This window comes from Cupressus sempervirens, chromosome 9 (assembly GCF_028749045.1).
Source record: "Cupressus sempervirens isolate cs-2001-9-10 chromosome 9, ASM2874904v1, whole genome shotgun sequence".
Classification (NCBI taxonomy): domain Eukaryota; kingdom Viridiplantae; phylum Streptophyta; class Pinopsida; order Cupressales; family Cupressaceae; genus Cupressus; species Cupressus sempervirens.
This window is the reverse complement of record NC_143126.1, coordinates 791,823,430-791,845,897: the sequence shown is the minus strand read 5'-3', so window position 1 is coordinate 791,845,897 and position 22,468 is coordinate 791,823,430. Positions and strand designations below refer to the sequence as shown.

The window sequence follows — 22,468 nt, the reverse complement described above, 5'->3', positions numbered from 1 at the left end:
AAGAACAGAAGTAAAGTCTTTAATGAACAATCTTTTTAAATTCGGTAGCATTCCACCAACATACTCATAAGAACAGTAGCCTTCCACCATAGATGATTTTTAGTCTCTAGATAACAGCGATCATCTTACACCCACAATAACAAAAACTATTACCATACCAATTACTCAGCCACAATTGAATCATGTAAGCATTCAGACTTGGAAAAACTATTACCATACCAATTACTCAGCGACAATTGAATCATGTAAGCATTCAGACTTGGAAAATTGGTAAAGGAAATGGTAAGAATAAAATATGAGTAATTTTCATTAGGTCAAAACGATTTTTAAGTGTATAGTCTCAAAAAAGAGGAGCTCTCATATCAAATTGCTAAGATGGGGCCTTAATGGCCAAGTATTTGCAATCACAGATATTTCTAATGTAAATGTATAAAGTATTTTCTTAGAATAAACAGAACCTTGTTAAATTTAAGTGCTGGTAACTGAAACCCTCCCAACTTATAACTGAAACATACTCTTCCTTCTCCTCTGCACTCATCTCAGGCTTGAAACAGAATAGCTGTATCTCATAGTATGGTTCATTGAACTGTGTAATAGTGAATGCCATGATCTTGAATTCGAAATACCGAGCTCTGTGTAAGCACCATTGCTGGTGGATATAACCACCATTGCAAATGTAAGCACGAGGAACACACATATCCAACAAGGACTTCTTAGCGCCACCATTCTTAGACTTATGCCTTCGCAGACCAGAAATAATATTATTTCTGCCAAATGTGATCAAAGCCTACTTATATCTGCTGCTTCCTCTGCATTTACAATAATGAGCGAATCGAACTCATTATCTTGATGAAGCCAGCAGAAAGTGTTGTGCCGTGAGAAAATGGAAAACAGCAAGAACAGAATTGGGTACGGGAGTCGAACGTGTTACCTCAGGGATGCCAAACGGAAACCAAGAAAGGACGGGATGGCTATGCGCATTAATGCCATGACATTGTACCGGTTACGTACTCTAATAAGATGGTTGCACAGACGACTGTACATATAGTTTTAAATTAAATTCTAAGAGTAGAAAAAATTTTTAAGTTGAGAGATATTAATTAAGTAACAAAGTTTAACATGATTTTAAAAGAAATCAAATTTAATTTTTAACTTGTGTCTACATTCAATAAAAAATTAATTTAATATATTAATAAAATTACTTTTAATAATATTATAGGTTTAAATTTTAATAATTATTATTATATTATAACATTATTATATGTACATTTAAGTGATTTAAAAAAAATTAATGTATGAAATTTTTGTAAATATATATATAATTTCTGAAAATAAATTTTAATTTTAATAATAATTATTATACTATAGCATTATTATATGTGATTAACTGATTAAAGAAAAAATATTGTATGAAATTTTTGTAAAGATATAATTAAATTTTTGAAAATAGATGTTATTAAAGTTTTTCATATTTTATACATTTATTTTAATATCTATATGAATAAAATATTTATGTGTTATTATGTGTCAATAGATAATAGATTTAAAACACACGAATATTCAGTTTTAACGGTTTCCTAATTTATTTTACTTAGTGTCAATTTATTAACATATCACACTAAAACTATGCCTTTACCATTCTTATGTAATTTAAATATTTTTACAAATTATGTATTCTCTTTTCTAAAAGACTAAAAAAAAAAAATCATTTCTTTTGATGAATAGTCCTTTTCTATTAATAAATAATATGCTTAGTTAGAATTCACAAAAAAAGGGCCAGGGGATACAAGATCACCTCGCGAAGGTTCACACGGTTGCAGCCGGAATCAACAACTATTTATAAAAAGAAAAACTTATAAGAAACAATCATCAGGCTATCAAAGTAGTGCCAACTGAGGGTGGTGGTTCATCCCGATCATGAAATCCACAGTCATCCCTGGGATTGGCAGGCGGGTCGGGAATAGTCCAGTTATCAGCAACATCATTGGGGGCCTAGGCTTCATTTTTGTTATCAGTCCACAAAGGTGAGATAGCCAACTCTAGGCGAATGGGTCATTTACCCCAAAAAAAACACATCGAGCACCAAGAGGGGGAGCCACCGAGCCTGGGGACCATCCTGTGCCACCACGGGGTAGAGAAGTCAAGCAGTGACACCAACCACCATCACCACCACTAGGAGAGCGATGGTGGGAAGCTTGCGAGCATGGTGTGTGCGAGTGGTGGCTAGAAGAGTTGTGCCCTCGACAATGACCCCTAGGCAGAGTAGTGTCAACCGAGACATCAAGTGGCACTCTGGCAACCGTACAGGGAGTATTACCCCAATGATTGAGTAGCTCCTGGAGGTGGGCAACCTCCAGAGCACTTTGTTGTTAGGTTTGAACCACGGACAGAGATAACAATTACATGCAAATATAAACAATATTAGAAAATAATAGATCACACAGAAAAGAACACAAAACACCAAGATTTAACATGGTTCACTCAATCCCTGGGCTACATCCACCAAACAACAAGTCCGATATTATTACAATCCAGTGAGTACAATCCATAATCCCTTACAACTCAATACCATCGCAAGAACCAATTTTCGCATCACCATAATGAAACAATCCCTAACCCTAAGCCATGTTATACAAGTATTTATACCTCTTTAGGGTTATAGTTAATAATTACATGTTGGCCCAAAATCTCGATAGAATAGGGCCCAAAATTTTTTTTTCTAGCAGCTCTACCCCCAAGCTCCCAAATAGTCGTGGCCTAATGACTCTGACTATATTGGGGATTGCTACCCCCAAACCCCTGCTCGAGGCTCGGCCCAGCGACAAACCCCACTAAGGAATTATGGAGTATGTATAGTACCTCCTTGATAAGTTACCACAATCTAACAATCTCCCACTTGGGAACTAATCAGGCTCCACACTAAACAACAATCTCCCACTTAGAGACTGATCTTGTAGCTATGTCACTATGCCATGAGGCTCCCACTGGATCAAACCACCCTAAACTATGTTGTTCTTTTATTTATGTTCAGTGTAGAAGACGAACCAAAGCTGAAGAGGAGTTCAACTTCCCCCTTGTTACTACCTTTGTAAACATATCTGTTGGATTGTCATCTGTATGTATCTTGTCCAGCTTTAACTGTCCATCATCCAAAACTGACTGAATTAAATGTTACCACAACTGTATGTGTTTGGTCTTTGAATGCAGAGATGAATTCTTCGCAAGATGAATGGCACTCTGACTATCTGTAAAAAAAAAATTATCCTTCTAAGGGTGTCCCAATTCTTCCAAGAAGAACTAAAGCCATATCATCTCCTTGGCTGCCTCTATAGCAGCAACATACTCTGCCTCAGTAGTGGATAAAGCATTAACCTTCTGTAATCTATAAAGTGAGCTTATGTCTGCCCCACCAATAGTAAAGACATAACCTGTAGTACTCCACCTGGTATGTTGGCATTATGATACATTTTTGTCATTAGTTACAACACTTATTGGATTCTGAATGCTTACCGAGCTCTCACCGGAAGCCAAGCTTTACCTAGTTCTCAGTGTTTACCGAGTAATCAAGGTGAACAAAGAAGTTAGTGTTTACCGAGTAATCAAGGTGAACAAAGAAGTCAATATTTACCGAGTAATCAAGGTGAACAAAGAAGTCAGTGTTTACCGAGTGATCAAGGTGAACAAAGCCGCCAGTGTTTACCGAGTGTTCAAGGTAAAGAAAGGAATCAGTTTTGACCGAGTGAAGATGTACTAAGATGTAATCGAGAACTTCATGATAACCGAGCTCCTGAGGTTATCAAGGAAATTAATTTTACCGAGCTCAGACGGTTATCAAGGAAATTAACTATCACCAAGTCACAAGGTTCTATCAAGTGTTTCCTTTGATCACCGAGCTACAGTTCAGATAGAAGTATTCACCGAGTGACATCTCTTCTACCGAGTCCCTAGTGGTTACCGAGTTCAGAACTACTCGAAGTGTTTAGTATGAACCGTGCCTTCACTTCTACCGAGTGCATGATGATGCCGAGTAACACAGTGGACGCCGAGTATCAGAAGGACACCGAGTCAGTTCAGTGAACCAGAGTTTTTACCTTGGGCCAACTTTGTATAGAGATTTGCACTTGTTGTTTAGCCGACCTTGCATGTATTGTTTAGCCGACCTTGCATGTATTGTTTATATGGATGGTATATATATGCAATGTATTGTATCATTCAAATATAGTTGTTATGACAATGGTAATGAATGGAAATGTGAAAGTGTGAAAGTGTGAAAGTGCGAAAGAAATACATGCGTGCGAAAGTATGTGGGCTGAATTGTGAAGATATTTAGCAGGTCGAGTTTTGGAGCAGAAAAGTTTTATCTATCACATCAAGGTGAATTAGAGCATAGCGGATCTTATCAGCAATCAGTTGTAATCAGATCCACTGTTTCATTCTAACAGGTGAATCAGTTTTTGTAAATCCTTTAACAAGGTAGACTTAACAGTCTTTTGTAAATCTCCTAACAGAGTGCATACTTTATTGTATGTTTGAAAATCCTCTAACAAGGTGGATCTAGCAATCCTTTGTGCTCCTAACAGGGCAGATCACCAGAAGTGGTCATTGTAAGCCTTAACCGACCAACTTCATACTGCAGTAACGAAGCTTGTGGGTTTCATCCCCACCCCAGTTTTACTTTCTATTTGGAAGGTTTCTGGGTCACCAAATCTGTGTGTTCAAGTGTTGCAAATGATTTTGTTTCATGCTTACAGTAGGTTACTTGGATGAATGGTGAATATATTAGTATACAGTTTTATTGTTTGAAATTTTAGAAGTTACTGATTCACCCCTCCCCTCTCAGTAACTTGTCATATCTTGAATATTTCCAACAATTGGTATCAGAGCTATAAGGTTCTCAAAATAAAAGTTTCACAGCTTGAGCAAAGATCAAGGACAATGGAGATATTCAGACTTGACAAAACTATTGAGAATGAAAAGCTAGATCTGAAAATGGCCATGGCTCAACTCAATGAAGCAAAAGAGCATCTTTCACAATCCTTGAAAAGAAGAAAAGAACTTGCAAAGCAAATGAATGACCATCAGTATGTTGAAGAAAAGATTGAAGATCTCTCACCATCAAATAGTTCAGATGAAGCTGACAAAGCAATCAAAGAACTCTTAGAAAAGAATGGATCTCTGCAGGAAGAAGTAAGAAAGCTCAAAAGGGAACAAGGAATCCAGTCCATCAGGCTATGCGAAATCTTGGAGCAAAGGAACAAGGCAGCTGAAGACTTAGAGGTAAGGAATAATCAATCCTCTCAGCTTGAAAATCTTGTAACTCAATTATCTAATGCAAATGAAGAAATTATGAATCTGAGATCTGAGAATGAGAATTTGAGAAATGACTTAATTACTGAAAGACAAATCAATGCAAGCTTACAAAGTGATCTAATCTCTGAAAAACAAGTCAATGAGAGAATGGTAAAATCTCAAAAGGACATGGATCAATTGAATCTGCAAAATGAAGAAAACTTTCATAAACAAAATGGTAAAGCAGGCCTTGGATACAAGGAAGAAGGTGAATCCTCCAAACAGGGTACTCAAAAGAATCAAAAACCTACTTGCAGCCACTGTGGTAAGTTAGGTCATACATCTAACGGATGTTGGAGCAATGAAAAAGGCAAATTTAATGGAAAGTGCTGCAATTGCAATCAGCATGGACACAAAGCAAATGAATGCAAAAAGAAACCGAAATTTGAAGGTAAATGTCACAAATGTCAAAAGCAAGGTCATAAGGCATCACAATGCAAATTCAAATCATTTAATCTAGCTGAACAACTTGTCAAAGCAATATTTGGTTGGGACTACAACACTTGGTGCAGATGTCATTATTATGGAGAATATGGTCATACTGGCATAAACTGTGCAAGGCATCACCTAAGAAAAAGGGATACCACTGTAAGATGTTATACATGTACAGAACTTGGTCATATATCTAAAAACTGCATGAACATAAAGAAATTCGAGGATGAAAAGAAAATCAAAGTGGAAAATATTCGGAAGCAAATGAAGCAGCAATGGATTTCTAAGTCTACCGAGCCAGATAATTCAAGTGATGGAATGGTCACTCAAGAAGTGAGTGACTCTACCATTTCCAATTAAGACTCATCAGGATAAGATCAGGACTATATCTACAAAGCAAATTCCTAACCAGTCCTAGAATGAAAATATGATCAAATCAGTATTTCAGATACATCAGGATCATGGTCGGTACATGACCTTACCGAGCTCAGTCGGGTGCAATAAGGTCTCTTTCACCAAGTTGCACTTACCGAGCATGGTTGGTTCTTCTCTTACCGAGTTAAGAGCGGTTTAACCTATTTTCTTTTGGTCATCGAGTTGCGAAGTTTAAGCCGAGCTAGTGGATGACAGCCTGTCGATCGCAGCTACCTCCGTACTGAACATTAATGGCGAATTTTTCATCAAAAGGGAAGATTTCAACCTCATTTTTCACCGCGAATTCAAGATTTACAAAAAGAGGGCTTTCAAGCGAGTTCAAGTGAGTTGAAGAGATTTTTCAGTGAAGTATTCTTACGAAATCTTTTCACTCACCGAGCAACAATGGCTTCCGCAAGCACCAGAAGTAGCAAGGCGAAGAAAGGATCCGAAATGCTTGTGAAGGGAACGGAATGGAAGGCACCGACGTTCAAGCTTGTTCCTGCCATCGCTGAATCACTCGACCCGCATGGAGCTCAATCACAGATTCCTCCAAATGTACTTCTAATCAATGATATTCGTACTCATTTCAAGTGTACTGTGCAAGAAATAGGGACACTAGATATGGATAGCACCCTAGCCGAGTTATGCGTGGATGGAACCCTAAAACCTGAGTTCAAACATTTGGAAACCAAAGGCTTAACCCATATCCCGCATCTGCCAAGAAGTTTCCAAGTGAAATGGGTGAGGTATATCTTGAGCCGAGTACATAATGGTCAGTTGTGGTTAGAACAACCAATTTTGATAACCAAGAAGATGATTCACAAAATCGCGGGTCTCCCAATGCTCAGCAAAGCCAAAACCACCAAAACCCTAGGACAGGATGAGTTACAGAAGAAAACCCAAGCTGAATGGGATGGTAGAGGTTTAAAACTCAACAATGTTTCAGATATAGAACTGAAATTTGGTATTTATGTTATTGCATACAAACTGTATAGTTCCAGCAGGCTGAATAGTGTACCTTGCGAGGCTGTAGATTTGGCATATAAAATTGTAAAGAAAAATATGGAGTTTGACCTAGCTGATGTGCTATTAAAACAATTCAATAAAAACATGGAAAGCATAAGGACTACAAAGACAAACCCTTGTAAATTTGGTTCTTTGCTAGTTTGTTTATTTTTCTATGTACAGAAATTCTTTCCATCCAAAGGTACAGTTGTATGGAGGAAAGATACTCCAATTTTGTATCAAATAAATGAATTCATAGTAGAAATGGGTATGAATTTTGACAAAGTAATGGACAATTATTTTGAAGATTTCAAGGAAAGGATGAACAACAGATTCAGAATACCTCCAAAACTTGTTGAAGAGTATAAGGATGATGTCTGTTTCATGGTTGACTGTGACAAGGTATACATATAGGCAGTCAGACCCCGAGTTGCATGGGTGAAACCTCTTCCATATGAGGTAAATATTGATGAAACAAGGGATATCATTGAAGCACTGGTAAATGAGCCAGTAGACCCAAGGCAACAAATTTTTGGTACTTATGATGAAGAAAAGGCCAGAATTGAACTGAAAATCAAAATTCTACAGGCCATCAGCAAAGGTAAAAGGAAAATGGCCAAACTGAAAACTGAAATGAGTTCTCTTATGGTCACCGAGGGAAAAGATGAAGATAAAGAAAGTGAAGAAGAAGAAGAAGGAGAAAAAGAATCAGAAAAAGAGCAACCGGCAAAGAAGAAAGGCAAGGTAATCATTACCAAGCTCAAGAAGTAGCCTACTGCAGTATTCACTCGGAGAACGAGAAAAGGTATTCAGGAACCTGTATTGGTCAAACCTGCACCTACATTTGAGCAAAGGCTCAAATCATTGGAAGAAGGAGCTGGCATCGCAAATTTCAAAGCATTAAGATTTGAGACAAGGACTGATGCAGAGAAAATGCAAATTGAGGAATTGGTACTTAACAAAATGGGAAAATGGAAATACTCCCCGGACCAGATTGCTCCTCATATCTCTAAAGAACTACTGGAGAGAGTACAACCAAGATGGGAGTTAGCCACCAAGATGGTAAAAGATATATATGAGCAATCTCTGAAGAATCTTCGGCCTAGTCTCACTGGAGCAGAGGTAAAATCTGAATTGAAAACCTATGAAGGTAAAATGATGATCAGATTCCACACTTGTTTGGTTTTGATCAAAGATATAGAGCATGTTGTAAATGATGCTACAAACATGTGGAAAAACATCTATCATCTACATAAGCCCAGTGTAGACCCAGTAGAAATAAAGGATGATGACAGCGGCAGCAGCAGTGATGAATCAGATAGCACTCCATCCACCACAGTTACACCAGGAGAGTTGCATGCAATGATGGAAGAGAAAGAGGAAGAAGAAAAAGAGGAAGAAGCTGAAGAGGAAGATAAGGAGGATGATACGGTAAAAATTGCAGCAGCAGTTATTGCATCCCTTCCTCACTCCCCAGCCAAACCTGTGACATCATCAAGGTTGGAGTCAGCTTCAACAGGTTCATCTACACCTGCCATATCTCAGCTCCAGGTATCATCAGTAGAAGTGACTACCACTTCATCTACCGAGCTGCATCCCTCTTCGACTACCGAGCTACACCCCTTTTCATCTACCGAGTTAGCCTCCTCGACTCCATCATCATCAGTTGGTATTGCTGTAAGTTCTCAAATTTTGACAACTCAAATTTGTTCTACAATTTTGTCGCCATCTACTTCAGGCACAGTGAGCTCAGATACTATATTACCGAGTGTATCACCATTTTTGGCCAGCATTCAAAATTTTGACCCTGTACATACTTCTATTGGCACTCAAACCTCAAGCATCCCAGTTTTTACTGCTAGTCCTTCTGTCTCTACTGTTGTGTCTATTCCAAAGGTCAAACCAGTCATCTCAGAAGTCAAAAAAAAGCAACCATTAAGACTTATGATCACTAGAAAGGAAATTCTTGAAGACATTGACTTGGACACAGAGATAGTAATTCCAAAGATTGACTTTGATAATGCTACCATTGAAGAAATGAGGTATGCTAGTCAACTTATTGAGAAAAAGGCTACTCAGATGCAGTTAAGATTAAAAAGGGATAAGGAATATAGGATAATTGAGGAAGCCCGGAACATAATTAATGAGGCTATAGGTGTTGATGTTGATACTTCTCAACACATTTTGATTCAATTGGAAGAGGCAGTTAATAAATTCAATGAAGATGCCTCCGGACAAGAAAAGCTAATTGAGTGTGCAGAAAAGAAATTTGATAATAAGGTATTGGGGCACATTGCCCAGAACATTTGGCAGATATGGAAAATTCTTTTAATAATGTAACATCTCTTTTTGCTAAGCTTTGTGATGTTACCGAGTACACTAAAGGAATAAGAGAGAAACTAAATAAAATTGATGAAGATATGAAGGTAAGTGCACAGAACTTGAAGCTTGACCCCAGTTCAAGCTCATCTCATCACCTCAGAATCAAATTTTTGTCAGAGAAGTAGGCAGAGCTGTTGAGGGAAGAGGCAAGGATCCGATCTACATTGATAGATATCCAAAACATGATCCTTCCCATCATGGATTCAATGCAGAAGCATATTGCACATTCAAAGACATTAATCCATGATAATAACTTCTCCATTGCAGATCATGTGATTGAACTTTCGGCTGAAGTTCAAATAGCTCTTTCCACCTGCAAAATTTTGCAAGAGAATTGGGATAAGACTCTCCAGCTTATTCTCCAGGTACATTCAGAGTTCATCTCTCATTTTGGTGTTTCTATATAAGTATATATATTCTTTTATTCTTTGGCATTATTGTCAAAAAGGGGGAGATTATTGTTGGATATGTATACTATGGGTGAATAAGTGCTTTCAGAAAAATTATACAAAGGAAGAGATATACAACTCATGTAAATAATGTATGTACATTCTATGGGGGAGTTGTATATAACAAAGCTATTCTATGGGGGAGTTGTATATAACGAAGCTATGTATATTCAGAATCAGTCATCAGCATGTCAGATAAATTTTATCTCATAAGTGTTTTTGTCACTAATGCCAAAGGGGGAGATTGTTGGCATTATGATACATTTTTGTCATTAGTTACAACACTTATTGGATTCTGAATGCTTACCGAGCTCTCACCGGAAGCCAAGCTTTACCTAGTTCTCAGTGTTTACCGAGTAATCAAGGTGAACAAAGAAGTCAGTGTTTACCGAGTAATCAAGGTGAACAAAGAAGTCAGTATTTACCGAGTAATCAAGGTGAACAAAGAAGTCAGTGTTTACCGAGTGATCAAGGTGAACAAAGCAGCCAGTGTTTACCGAGTGTTCAAGGTAAAGAAAGGAATCAGTTTTGACCGAGTGAAGATGTACTAAGATGTAATCGAGAACTTCATGATAACCGAGCTCCTGAGGTTATCAAAGAAATTAATTTTACCGAGCTCATACGGTTATCAAGGAAACTAACTATCACTGAGTCACAAGGTTCTATCAAGTGTTTTCTTTGATCACCGAGCTACAGTTCAGATAGAAGTATTCACCGAGTGACATCTCTTCTACCGAGTCTCCAGTGGTTACCGAGTTCACAACTACTCGAAGTGTTTAGTATGAACTGTGCCTTCACTTCTACCGAGTGCATGACGATGCCGAGTAACATAGTGGACGCCGAGTATCAGAAGGACACCGAGTCAGTTCAGTGAACCCGAGTTTTTACCTTGGGCTGACTTTGTATAGAGATTTGCACTTGTTGTTTAGCCGACCTTGCATGTATTGTTTATATGGATGGTATATATATGCAATGTATTGTATCATTCAAATATAGTTGTTATGACAATGGTAATGAATGGAAATGTGAAAGTGTGAAAGTGCGAAAGAAATACATGCGTGCGAAAGTATGTGGGCTGAATTGTGAAGATATTCAGCAGGTCGAGTTTTGGAGCAGAAAAGTTTTATCTATCACATCAAGGTGAATCAGAGCATAGCGGATCTTATCAGCAATCAGTTGTAATCAGATCCACTGTTTCATTCTAACAGGTGAATCAGTTTTTGTAAATCCTTTAACAAGGTAGACTTAACAGTCTTTTGTAAATCTCCTAACAGAGTGCATACTTTATTGTATGTTTGAAAATCCTCTAACAAGGTGGATCTAGCAATCCTTTGTGCTCCTAACAGGGCAGATCACCCGAAGTGGTCATTGTAAGCCTTAACCGACCAACTTCATATTGCAGTAACGAAGCTTGTGGGTTTCATCCCCACCTCAGTTTTACTTTCTATTTGGAAGGTTTCTGGGTCACCAAATCTGTGTGTTCAAGTGTTGCAAATGATTTTGTTTCATGCTTACAGTAGGTTACTTGGATGAATGGTGAATATATTAGTATACAGTTTTATTGTTTGAAATTTTAGAAGTTACTGATTCACCCCTCCCCTCTCAGTAACTTGTCATATCTTGAATATTTCCAACATTGTAAACATATCTGTTGGATTGTCATCTGTATGTATCTTGTCCAGCTTTAACTGTCCATCATCCAAAACTGACTGAATTAAATGTTACCACAACTGTATGTGTTTGGTCTTTGAATGCAGAGATGAATTCTTCGCAAGATGAATGGCACTCTGACTATCTGTAAAAAAAAAAATTATCCTTCTAAGGGTGTCCCAATTCTTCCAAGAAGAACTAAAGCCATATCATCTCCTTGGCTGCCTCTATAGCAGCAACATACTCTGCCTCAGTAGTGGATAAAGCATTAACCTTCTGTAATCTATAAAGTGAGCTTATGTCTGCCCCACCAATAGTAAAGACATAACCTGTAGTACTCCACCTAGTATCAATATCCCCTACCAAATCAGAGTCAACATAGCCCTGTAAATCAATAATAGAGCTCCCAAAGTGTAAACACTTACTAGATGTTCCTCTTAGATATTTGAGAATCCATTTGACTGCATTCCAATGCTCAATTCTTGGATGACTCATATATAATTGCTAATGACTGCCACAACATACCATAGCATACATCAAACTTCCTACAGCTGAAGCATAGGGTACCTTGGACATCTTATCCTCCTCTTCTTGTGTCTTGGGACACATCTCTTTAGTCAACTTTAAATGACCAGCTAAATCTGTGCTGATAGCTTTAGCATTCTCCATAGAGAAATGTTGCAACACCTTCTCAACATAATCGGTTTGAAATAGCATCAATTTTTTGTTCTTCCTATCTCTACAAATCTTCATGCCAAGGATTTTTTTTGTTGCCCCATATCCTTCATAGAAAATGCATGTGCTAATTGGCATTTCAGCCCCTTAATGTGATCCATGTTAGACCTAGCTACAAGCATATCATCAATATATAAACATAAAATAATGTAGCTATCATCATCCAACCTCTTAAAGTAAACACAATGATCTAAATGACACCTACTATATCCATGCTCATGCATAAAACTGTCAAATTTTAGATACCATTGCCGAGGTGCTTGCTTCAAGCCATATAAACTTTTCTTTAATTTGCACACTATGTCCTTATCTTTGATTGTAAATCCTTGTGGCTGAGCCATATACATCTCTTCATTTAAATCATAATGAAGGAAGGTTGTTTTAACATCAAGCTGCAATAAATATAAATCTTTAGTTGCCACAATACTTAAAAAAATATGAATAGAAGTTATTTTAACAATAGGAGAAAATATATCAGCAAATTCAATGCCTTTTTTCTGTGCAAATTCTTTTACAACTAACCTGGCTTTAAATCTTTTATTACCTCCTTCCTCTTCTTTCAACCTATAAAACCACTTATTTTGTAAAGCCTTTTTACCTGTAGAAAAATTGCGTAAATCTCAAGTCTTATTTTGTAGCAAAGAGTCCATTTCATCTTTTATGGAAGACTCCCACTGAATCTTAGTAACCCCCTACACAGCTTCTCATAACATTCAGGCTCACCAGCATCAGTAAGTAAAATAGAATACAAAGAAGAAGAAAATCTTTGTGGAGGTCTAATTTGCCTTGTTAACCATCTAACATTCAATGGTGTGTTTGGTATTTTTTGTTGTGATTGTTGCACATCATGAGGAATGGCTAGAACATCATCTTTTGGAGTATCATCTAGCACTACATAACCATCTTCTTTCTTCTCATGTTGCTGCAACAAATTTTTGTACAACACTTTCTCATTGAATATGACATCTCTGCTTCTTACAATTTTATGATTTTCAAATTCCCAAAACCTATAACCAAATTTATTAATGCCATATCAAAAAAATACACATTTCTTTGACTTAGCTTCTAGCTTGGTTCTATTTTTAAAATCTATGTGAGAAAATGCTTCACAACTGAAGGTTTTGAGAAAAGAATAACTCACCTTCTTACCGGTCCATGCTTCCTCTAGAATACAACAACCCAAAGAAGTAGAGAGACCTATATTAATCAAATATACAATAGTATTGACAGCCTCTTCCCACATGTGTAAGGGCAACCCAACATGCAAACTCATGTTCCTTGCACACTCCATTATAATCTTGTTCATGCGTTTAGCCACTCTATTTTCTTGTGGAGTCCTTCGAATAATTTTATATCTAGAAATACCATTAGTGGAGCAATAATATTCAAATTTATGACTATAATACTCACCACCATTATCAGATTTGAGACATTTTAATTTCTTACTAATCTCATTTTCAACCAAGCATTTCTATTTCTTAAAAGTTTGAAATACCTCAAATTTCTGTCTAAGGAAATAAATCCATACATTTCTAGTTTCATCATCAATAAATGTAATATAATAATGAGAGCCTCAAAGGGAAGATAGCTAAGCCGGTCTCCATACATCTATATGCACAAGCTCTAATTTCTCCCTTTTATTTTCCTTCCCAATCTTCACAAAACTCACTCTTTTTTGTTTTGCATACACACAACTTTCACAAGAATCCATATTAACATATTTTAGACTTGGTAAAACTTTCTTTGAATGAAGTACTTTCATACCTTTCTCACTCATGTGTCCAAATCTATTATGCCACATCACTCTATTAGAATCTATAGTAGCTATTTGTTCTCCCTGCTCAACTGCAGTAATTGTTCTTGAACATCCATTTTTCTCTAAAACAATTAAAGTAGAATTAACAATATGACTTGTACAAAGATATAAGGTGCCTACTTTCACACCTTTCACTACTACAAGGGAACCTTTTGAAACCTTCTAATTTTTATCATTAAAAGTAACTACACAACCCTCATCACCGAGTTGCCCCGCTGAAATTAAATTCCTACTCAGTCTTGGAACATATTTTATCTTATGTAGTAGCCAATGATTACCATTCTACAACTTAATATTAACTTTTCCCTTACCAACAATCTAGTAGGGTTCATTATCCTCCAAATAAACAAGTCCAAAATCCCCTTGGACATAATCAATGAAATAACTTGTATGAGGTGTAGCATGAAATGAAGCACCAAAATATAAAACCCATGAAACATAAACACTTTCTAAAGATAGAAGCAAAACATCCTCTTCGGATTTGTTACTTACCACATTTGCCTCCTTGTCTTCATCTGGTTTATCTCCTTCATTTTTCTTTCGAGTCCAACAATAATTCTTTTTATGCCCTAGTTTTTCATAGTACCAGAAGTCATCCGGTCCTCTCGATTAAGACCTCCTCCCCCTTGACTTTCCTCTTGATTTTCCATGATTTCCAAAATTACTTCCTCTCTGACTCATTTTGTCTCGACTTTGTGCATTCAAAGCACTTCCTGATGTAGATCCACCTAAGGATTTTCTATGAGTTTTCTCACTCAAAATAACACCGATCACATCATCATATTTTAAAGTACTAGATCTAGGAACAAGATTACTCAGAACCATTCCATCTTTCAGGAAAAGAACACAAAATCAAGAGAGCCTTAATTTCTTCATCAAAATTGATACCCACATAAGATAACTAACTAGTAATAGTATTAAACTCATTTAAATGATCTACAATAGATCCACCTTTTGTCATTTTCATATTAAATAAATGCTTCATAAGAAATACCTTGTTTGAAGAAGAGGGTTTTTCATACAGTTTTGCTAAGGGTTTGCATCAACTCTTCTATTGTCTTTGCTTTTGCAATATTAAATGCCACCAATGGTGCCTAACATAATCAAATGCTTCCAAGTGCCTTTCTATCCAAAAGATACCAGTTGTCATTTGACATAGATCCTTGATTCTTGGTTTTTCCTTCCAACAACTTCCATAAATCCTTCTAATAAAGATAGTCTTCCATTTGAATCTTCCATAACTGAAAGTTCTACCCATTAAACTTGTCAACCCTTAGCTTATCCTCATCTGCCATCGCTCCCACTCAACCTTGAGAATTTCTTATTGAGGATAACTAAAAACAACATCGCTCTGATACCACTTGTTAGGTTTAAACTACAGACATAGATAACAATTACATGCAAATATAACCAATATTAGAAAATAATAGATCAAATAGAAAAGAACACAAGACACCAAGATTTAACATGGTTCACCCAATCTTTGGGCTACGTCCACCAAACAACAAGTCCAATATTATTACGATCTAGTGATTACAACTTGATTACAATTTGTAATCTCTTACAACTTAATACTACCATAAGAACCAATTTTTGCATCACCACAATGAAACAATCCCTAGCCCTAAGCCCTTTTATACAAGTATTTTTACCACTTTAGAGTTATAATTAATAATTACATGTTGGCCCAAAATCTTAATAAAATAGGGCCCAATTTTTTTTTGGGGGGCCTCCATCCCTAAATCCTAAGATAGTCATGGCCTAATTGCCCCAGCTATATTGGGGGTTGCCACCCCCAAACCCTCACTCAATAACCAGCTCGGCCTAAACCACATCAAAGAATTATGGAGTATGTATAGTACTTCCCTAATCAGTTACCACAATCTAACACTTGTTGGCTGCATCATTACATTATTACAAATGCATGCTTTAGTGTACATAGAAACATTTTTGTCAAAAAAATTGAGTAAAAATAAGAACATTCCTATCTTTCCATAAAGTAAACAAAATCTCCATCTTAAAGGTATGCTAGATATGGGTAAACTTCTTAGGAAACCTAAGGGAGTCATCCAAAATAACCATATGCTAGGAAAAGAGTTTTGGTTGAAAGGGATTAAAAAAATCATGAATCTAGTGCCAATACAACACATCTATAGAACCAAAAAATATGCAAGAAAGTCTTTGGCTTCCTATAGAAAGGACACTGGGGATCTAGAACCCCAATATGCTTGAGTCAAGGCCCAAGGGAAAGGCCTTTAGAAACTTGGTACCAAGAAAAGTTAGCGATCTTGGGCTCTATAATGGCATTCCAAATAGTGTCAAAGTGCTTTCTCCACTGAGAAAGAGGAGACTACAAATGTCAGTGCTGGTTGAAGGTATCCACAATTGAAAGATGGGAGAAAGCCATAGATACCCCAATCTTGGCTTATAGTTGGTGAAGGGAGTAGCAGGATACCACTTCCAGTCAATCCACTAGGGATAGACATATTGAATACCCACCTTATGAATTAAATGATCTAGAATTGCAGAAAGCAACAAATCAAAAGTCTGCTGATCTGAACAGGCAAGACAAAATTAGACTTGCATGCCCTCCCAAGATTTGAGACTCATAGAGACCCTAGAAAAGAGGTCCTTAGGGGTCTTGATGCCACGTTTAAAAAAATTCAAAGCACAAGCACCTTGTCTTGGTGAGAGGGACACCTTAGGTGGTAAACAAAGGAGACCACCGAATGTTCTGTTGATTCAAAGAGAGTCTGTCCTGGAGTCTATCACCAAATTAGCGAAGCCAAGGCTTGATAGCTTCCCAAGCTTTCCAGATGCTCTTGATAACAAAAGAGCCTTGTATGTGCATAGATTTTCACATGATAAGAAGGGTTTGAAAGCCAATCCCCTTCCATGCAAGCCTATTAATAGGAAACCCAAAAGAAATACAATGCCAAACCAAAATTTTCCAAGTTTCATCTCCAGTAATGATACGAATGATCCATTTGACACAAAGAGAAAGCCCTTGCTTATGTGTGGAAAGAAGGACAAGGCCTCTAGACTCTTTGGGGAGACAACAAAAATTCCAAGCCACTCTATGAAAGCCATGATGGTCAGAACTAGAAGCCCAAAAAAAGTCACGTAGCAATCACTCTAATTTTAGATAAGAAGCTTTGGAAGGAGCCCAACAGGAAGAATAATACACATGCATAGCTGCCAGGACCTTTAAGAAAATCTAGAATTTCCTTGCAAGAGAAAGGGGTTTAGTAAGGTAATAGTCAAGCTTCTTTTCAATCTTGATAAGCACAGTGTTCCACAAATCAATTGGTGAAGCTTGAAAGAAAAAAGGGATGCCTAAAAAGAAAAAGATCTCCTCGTGAGTGACCAATTTCCATTGGAATTGGTCAAGCCATGGTGAAGCTAGAAGAAAGGATTGCCAAAAATAGAGCATTTTGTGCCATTGAATAGCAGAGTCAAAGGCTTAACAAAAGGTATCTAGACATTGCAAAGCATTAGTGATGTTTTCCTTGTCCTCAAAAAGAGTGAGAAAGGAATCATCAGCAAAGTGTCCATTGACCAACTGGGAGGAGGAATCTAGTAAGGAAATGCCACGAACCAAACCAAAAGAGATGGAGTGGGCTAGCAAGTATCCAAAACCATTAGCAACGAGAACATATAAAGCCAGAGCCAGAGGGAAACCTTGTCGAATGGAACACAAGAGCCCAAAGGCTTCAGATTGAGAGCTATTAATAGTAATACAAGCATTAGCATCTCCATAGATTGAAGAAAATTGGGGCCTAAACCAAAAGCTTGAAGCATAGCCAAGATGAAAGGCCATTCAATCTGGTCATAAGCTTTAGCAAAGTCAAATTTCAAAAACATAGACAACTGATTGGATTTGCGAGCCCACTCCATGCCTTCCTAGACAAAAATAATGTTGTTAAGAATATACTTGGATTTAAGAGAGCCAATTTTCTCTGGCAGCATAATTAAAGGAAGGAGATGGTAGATTTTGAGAGAAATTTCCTTGGAAATAATCTTATAGGACACATTAAGCAAGGTAATGGGTCACCAATTACAGATATCTTTAGGATCTCTAGTTTTAGGTATGATTTTGATGGTTCCTTTGTTAATAATAGCTCCTAGACTCCTAGAATGATAGGCTTCAAGATAGACTCTATGTAGGTCTAGACCAATAGACTCCCAAAGGTGTTTGTAAAATTCACAAGGGAACCCATCACACCTAGGGGATTTGTCATTAGCCATGGAAAAAACCACCTCCTTAAGGTCTCAAATGGTGAGAAATTGCTCACAGAAAGCTCGTTCCTTGACCACTAAGTGGTTTGGAGTAACAGTAATACACTTCTGAGGGCTTCCTCTCAAGAAACTGAATTTCTCTGTCAAGAAAACACATTTTCATAGTGGTGAACTAAAGCTTATAGGATGTCAAGGAGACTAGAGAGAACAAAATTGCCTTGTTTAATCTTTTTAATCCCAAAATTGATATGACAAGCTCTAAGAGCCTGAAAGAATTCTTTAGAAGCCTTATCGCCAACCTCCAACCAATGGAGGCTAGCTTTGATTTGGGCCCCTTGAGCAGCATAGTTATCAACAACTTGCTTGTCATGACAAAGCTTGGCAAGGTGAATTTGCAAATCAACATCAAAAGGGTTAAGGGTGAGAGCTTCAAAAGCTTTTTTGAGAGTCATGGTACTAGATTCATAAGACCATCATCTGAAAACTACCAATTGTCACCCATAGATGTGTAGAAATCTAGCTATTCTGGTGACAACATCATTCCACCACTGAATCCAACCTGTCTAAGAATGTCAATGTGGCTCCAAATTTTAGGCACATAGGATAGTGGAAGCATGTGTTAGCATTGACGTATTGAGGAAAACCTGAGTCATGACAACATGTTGGACAATTGTATGTGTAGAGATGGAAAAATAAATGGGATAGTGGTATGATAAAGTCACATTTGGAAAAGGAATGATAGGAAGATCTCAATCCTTAGAAAAGGAGAAAAAAAAATTGTTTAGTAATCATAGCACGATTGAGATGTTTTAAAATATGGTTAGAGCCAACTGAAAAGTTGGACCAAGTATGCCAGACCCCACTATGCTAATAGAGGTTAGTATTGGGATCATAAAGGCCCAATTTATTATGCATGTAGTACCAAGCTTCCCTTTCCCCAATTGTCTAGCAAAAAGACAAATTTTTTTCTTTGTTAGAGGCCAACTCAACCATATTAAAGTCACCACACATAACCCAAGTAGCTAGAGGCAAGTTGTTAGCCATCCAACCCCACAATTGAGATCTTTCCATAGCATCATTGGAAGCATAAACATTAACTACTCCAAAGGAATGATTGTTGATAGAAAGAACAATCCAAATTATTCTGTGCATGGGGTTAGAATCATGCAAAATAATAGCTGGAGATGAGGTGACAAAAGAGTAACTACACCACCTCTACCAGTTTTGTGCTGAGAAGAAAACATAATGCCATTTGACCAAATGATGCAACATGCAAAGGAAAGCATGGAACAAAAAATTTTAACCTCTTGCATGCAGAGAATATCTAAATTACCAAGTCTATGATGGGTATCCCTGATATAGTACTTTCTAGAGAGGTTTGTAAGACCTCGCACATTCCATGATAAAAAAAATTCATGAAAACTCTTTCATATCTTCCTTATCCTCAAGAGAGGAGTAACTATTTTGCAGGAAAGTGGAAGCTTGGTTGAAGCTAGTAGGAAAATCCACTGGATTGATATCCTGCCTTTTCTCTGGTGTCCGAGCACATCCAGGAAGATTGCGAGAATGCCACACATTTTGGGTCGCAATGGAAGAGGTTGCAAGAGGAGTGTGAATCACAATAGAAGTGTTATCCCTTGCAACCATCTTGATCCCCTATGAACTTCTAGGGTTTGAAACCTAAGAAATACCAAGGTTTTATTCCAAAAAAACTGGCTTTGGCCCTATAATGGCTGGGGTTTGTGCTACTATTGAAATAGGAGGAATCGAAATGAAAGTTGTATATGACTACTTCGGAGCCAAGGGAGTTTTTCCCTTGCACCAAATTGTAGTCCATTTATCTTTTTGTTTCCCTTCTGCAGCTTTAACAAGGGCCTCCTTAGGAGGGGGCTTAACCTTGGGCACATCCAAAGGGAAATCCCTAATCTTGTGTTTCACCAACTGGCACCTATAATAAGTGTTGGGTAGGTTCAAATAGAGCACCTTCTGAGAGAAGGTTTGAGAAATAATTAGTATTTCCATAGAATCCTTGAGATCCTTGGAGAGATCAACCTCAATGCACACACGTTTCTAAGGATGAGCATTGAAATTTTTTTCATGTTCCTTAGTAATAACTTTGCCAAGAGTAGCCAACATGTCAAGGGTAAACCTAGGAACTCAACCTACATAGGAACCCTAAGCTTTCTATCATCAGAGACGGTGAAGTCTCTTGATTATCTTTGAAAAACAAGAAGGGATGAATGCACATACCAAGGGCCACTGTTAAACATCGCGTCTGCCTAAGATAGGTTGGCAAAACAAAATAATAAAAAAACCTTTGGTAAAGTTTTGTACAACGTCAAGGTGGACACCACGAGGAGTCCAACTCTTGTTAATCCATTCTTGGAGCATAGCTTTAGGAGGAGTCATACCCATAAAATACCCTATCAAGGTATGTTGTTCTAACCAGTCACAAGCAACATCAAATTCTTGCAAAGGAACGATAATACGAGGATTACCTCATGAAAAACCTTTGGGATGAATTTGCGAGGATGTTTGTTCAATGGAGGTGCCATGGCTTTTTGAAGCAACATCGTGAACACCAGTATCTGTATATGAGCAATGTTAGTATGCTAATAGAAACCAAATTTAAATAAAGCTTCTACAAACTAAACAAAATTCATAAACTTCAAGATAGACTAAGATGATCTCTCAATTGAAAATATGAGCCATTAATGGGCTGTCTCAATGAGAAGCTCTCTTGTTGAGTGGCTTTATCTAAATGGATAGGATGTATGCTCAATATGCTTCCAAAGGATTCAATGGATGATTGTGGATAGATGGCTTTAGTATGAATTTGGCTCTCAAAATAGAATTATAACTTTACTTCATGGATTGTGTTATTTTGCAAAGGGGAAGGATCCAATTTATAGGCAAGAGGCTTGAGGGATTGAGGGCTAAGATGCAAGGATGGGAAAAAGCTCATGGAGGGCTTAGATTGCATTAGAGGAGAGCACATGGATTGTGCTTCCTTACAACCAATCAAGGAGTGACACATGTCACATGGTGAGAGGATGGAGGAAAGGGGAAGGATGAGTCAACAAAGGAGGCTCAAGGGATAAAATCTTCATAAAGACCCTCATAATGACTTGCAAGAGCAATAAAAGGGCTTGGAAGAGTCATTTATGGCCTAGTGGGCTTCATCAAGTTTTATGGTTGAGATATTTTGAGGGTGATGAGAGAAATTTCAACTTGGACTTGATTAGGAGGGTTTTAAGCTTGCTTAGGCTTGTGCAAATGATTAGAGGATGGATTAGGATGGTTTAGGATTAGCTTAGGGATAGGCAAGTGGATGACATTTAATGAGGGTGGGTGAAGGAGGAGATATTTGTTAACTTTGGCTTGGGTTAGTAATTCTTAACCCATGTTTAGGGAATGTGACAAGGTTAGGAGGGGATTAGGATTAGGTTTAAAGACATCTTCTAGAAGAGTCTAGACTTTGGATGAGGATAAAGACTTTCTAGAATTTCCTAGGATGAGGATGAAGACTTTCTAGAAGAGTCTAGAACTTCTTAGGATGAGGATTTTATGAAATAAATAAAGTTTTATTTATTTCAAGGGTTTGGGTTGAGGAGATATTTATTAAAATATTTTTAATAAACATGAGGATTAATATTTAATCTTGATTAAATATTTTGAGTTGGGATTAGGGGTAGGAAATGATGAGATTAGCCTTTAATCAAAATTAAAGAAGGATTAGAAGATTTTGGAAGAGGTTATTGGTCTTAAGGAAATTGGCCAACTTTTGGGAAAAAAATAAATAAATTATTTATTTTGGGATTTTTGGTCAATTTATTAATTAAATAATTAATAAATAAGGAAATAATGTTTAAATAAGATTTAAACATTTTTGGGAGGGATTTTTTAATTAAATATTTTAAATTAAGATAAAGGGATTTAATGGCATAAAAATAAATAAATAAATTAAATAAATAAATAATTAATAAATGATGAT

The 22,468-nt window shown here is 37.1% G+C and overlaps 1 long non-coding RNA gene across 1 annotated transcript; it reads right to left on the bottom strand.

Moving 5' to 3' along the window:
- Positions 1–280: 280 nt before the first annotated feature.
- On the bottom strand, positions 281–1,020 carry LOC149541091 (uncharacterized). Its single transcript, XR_016356066.1, has 2 exons — positions 932–1,020; positions 281–809 (listed from the first exon to the last, which is right to left on the bottom strand). It is a non-coding gene; the product is annotated as an uncharacterized LOC149541091 (long non-coding RNA).
- Positions 1,021–22,468: the final 21,448 nt, after the last annotated feature.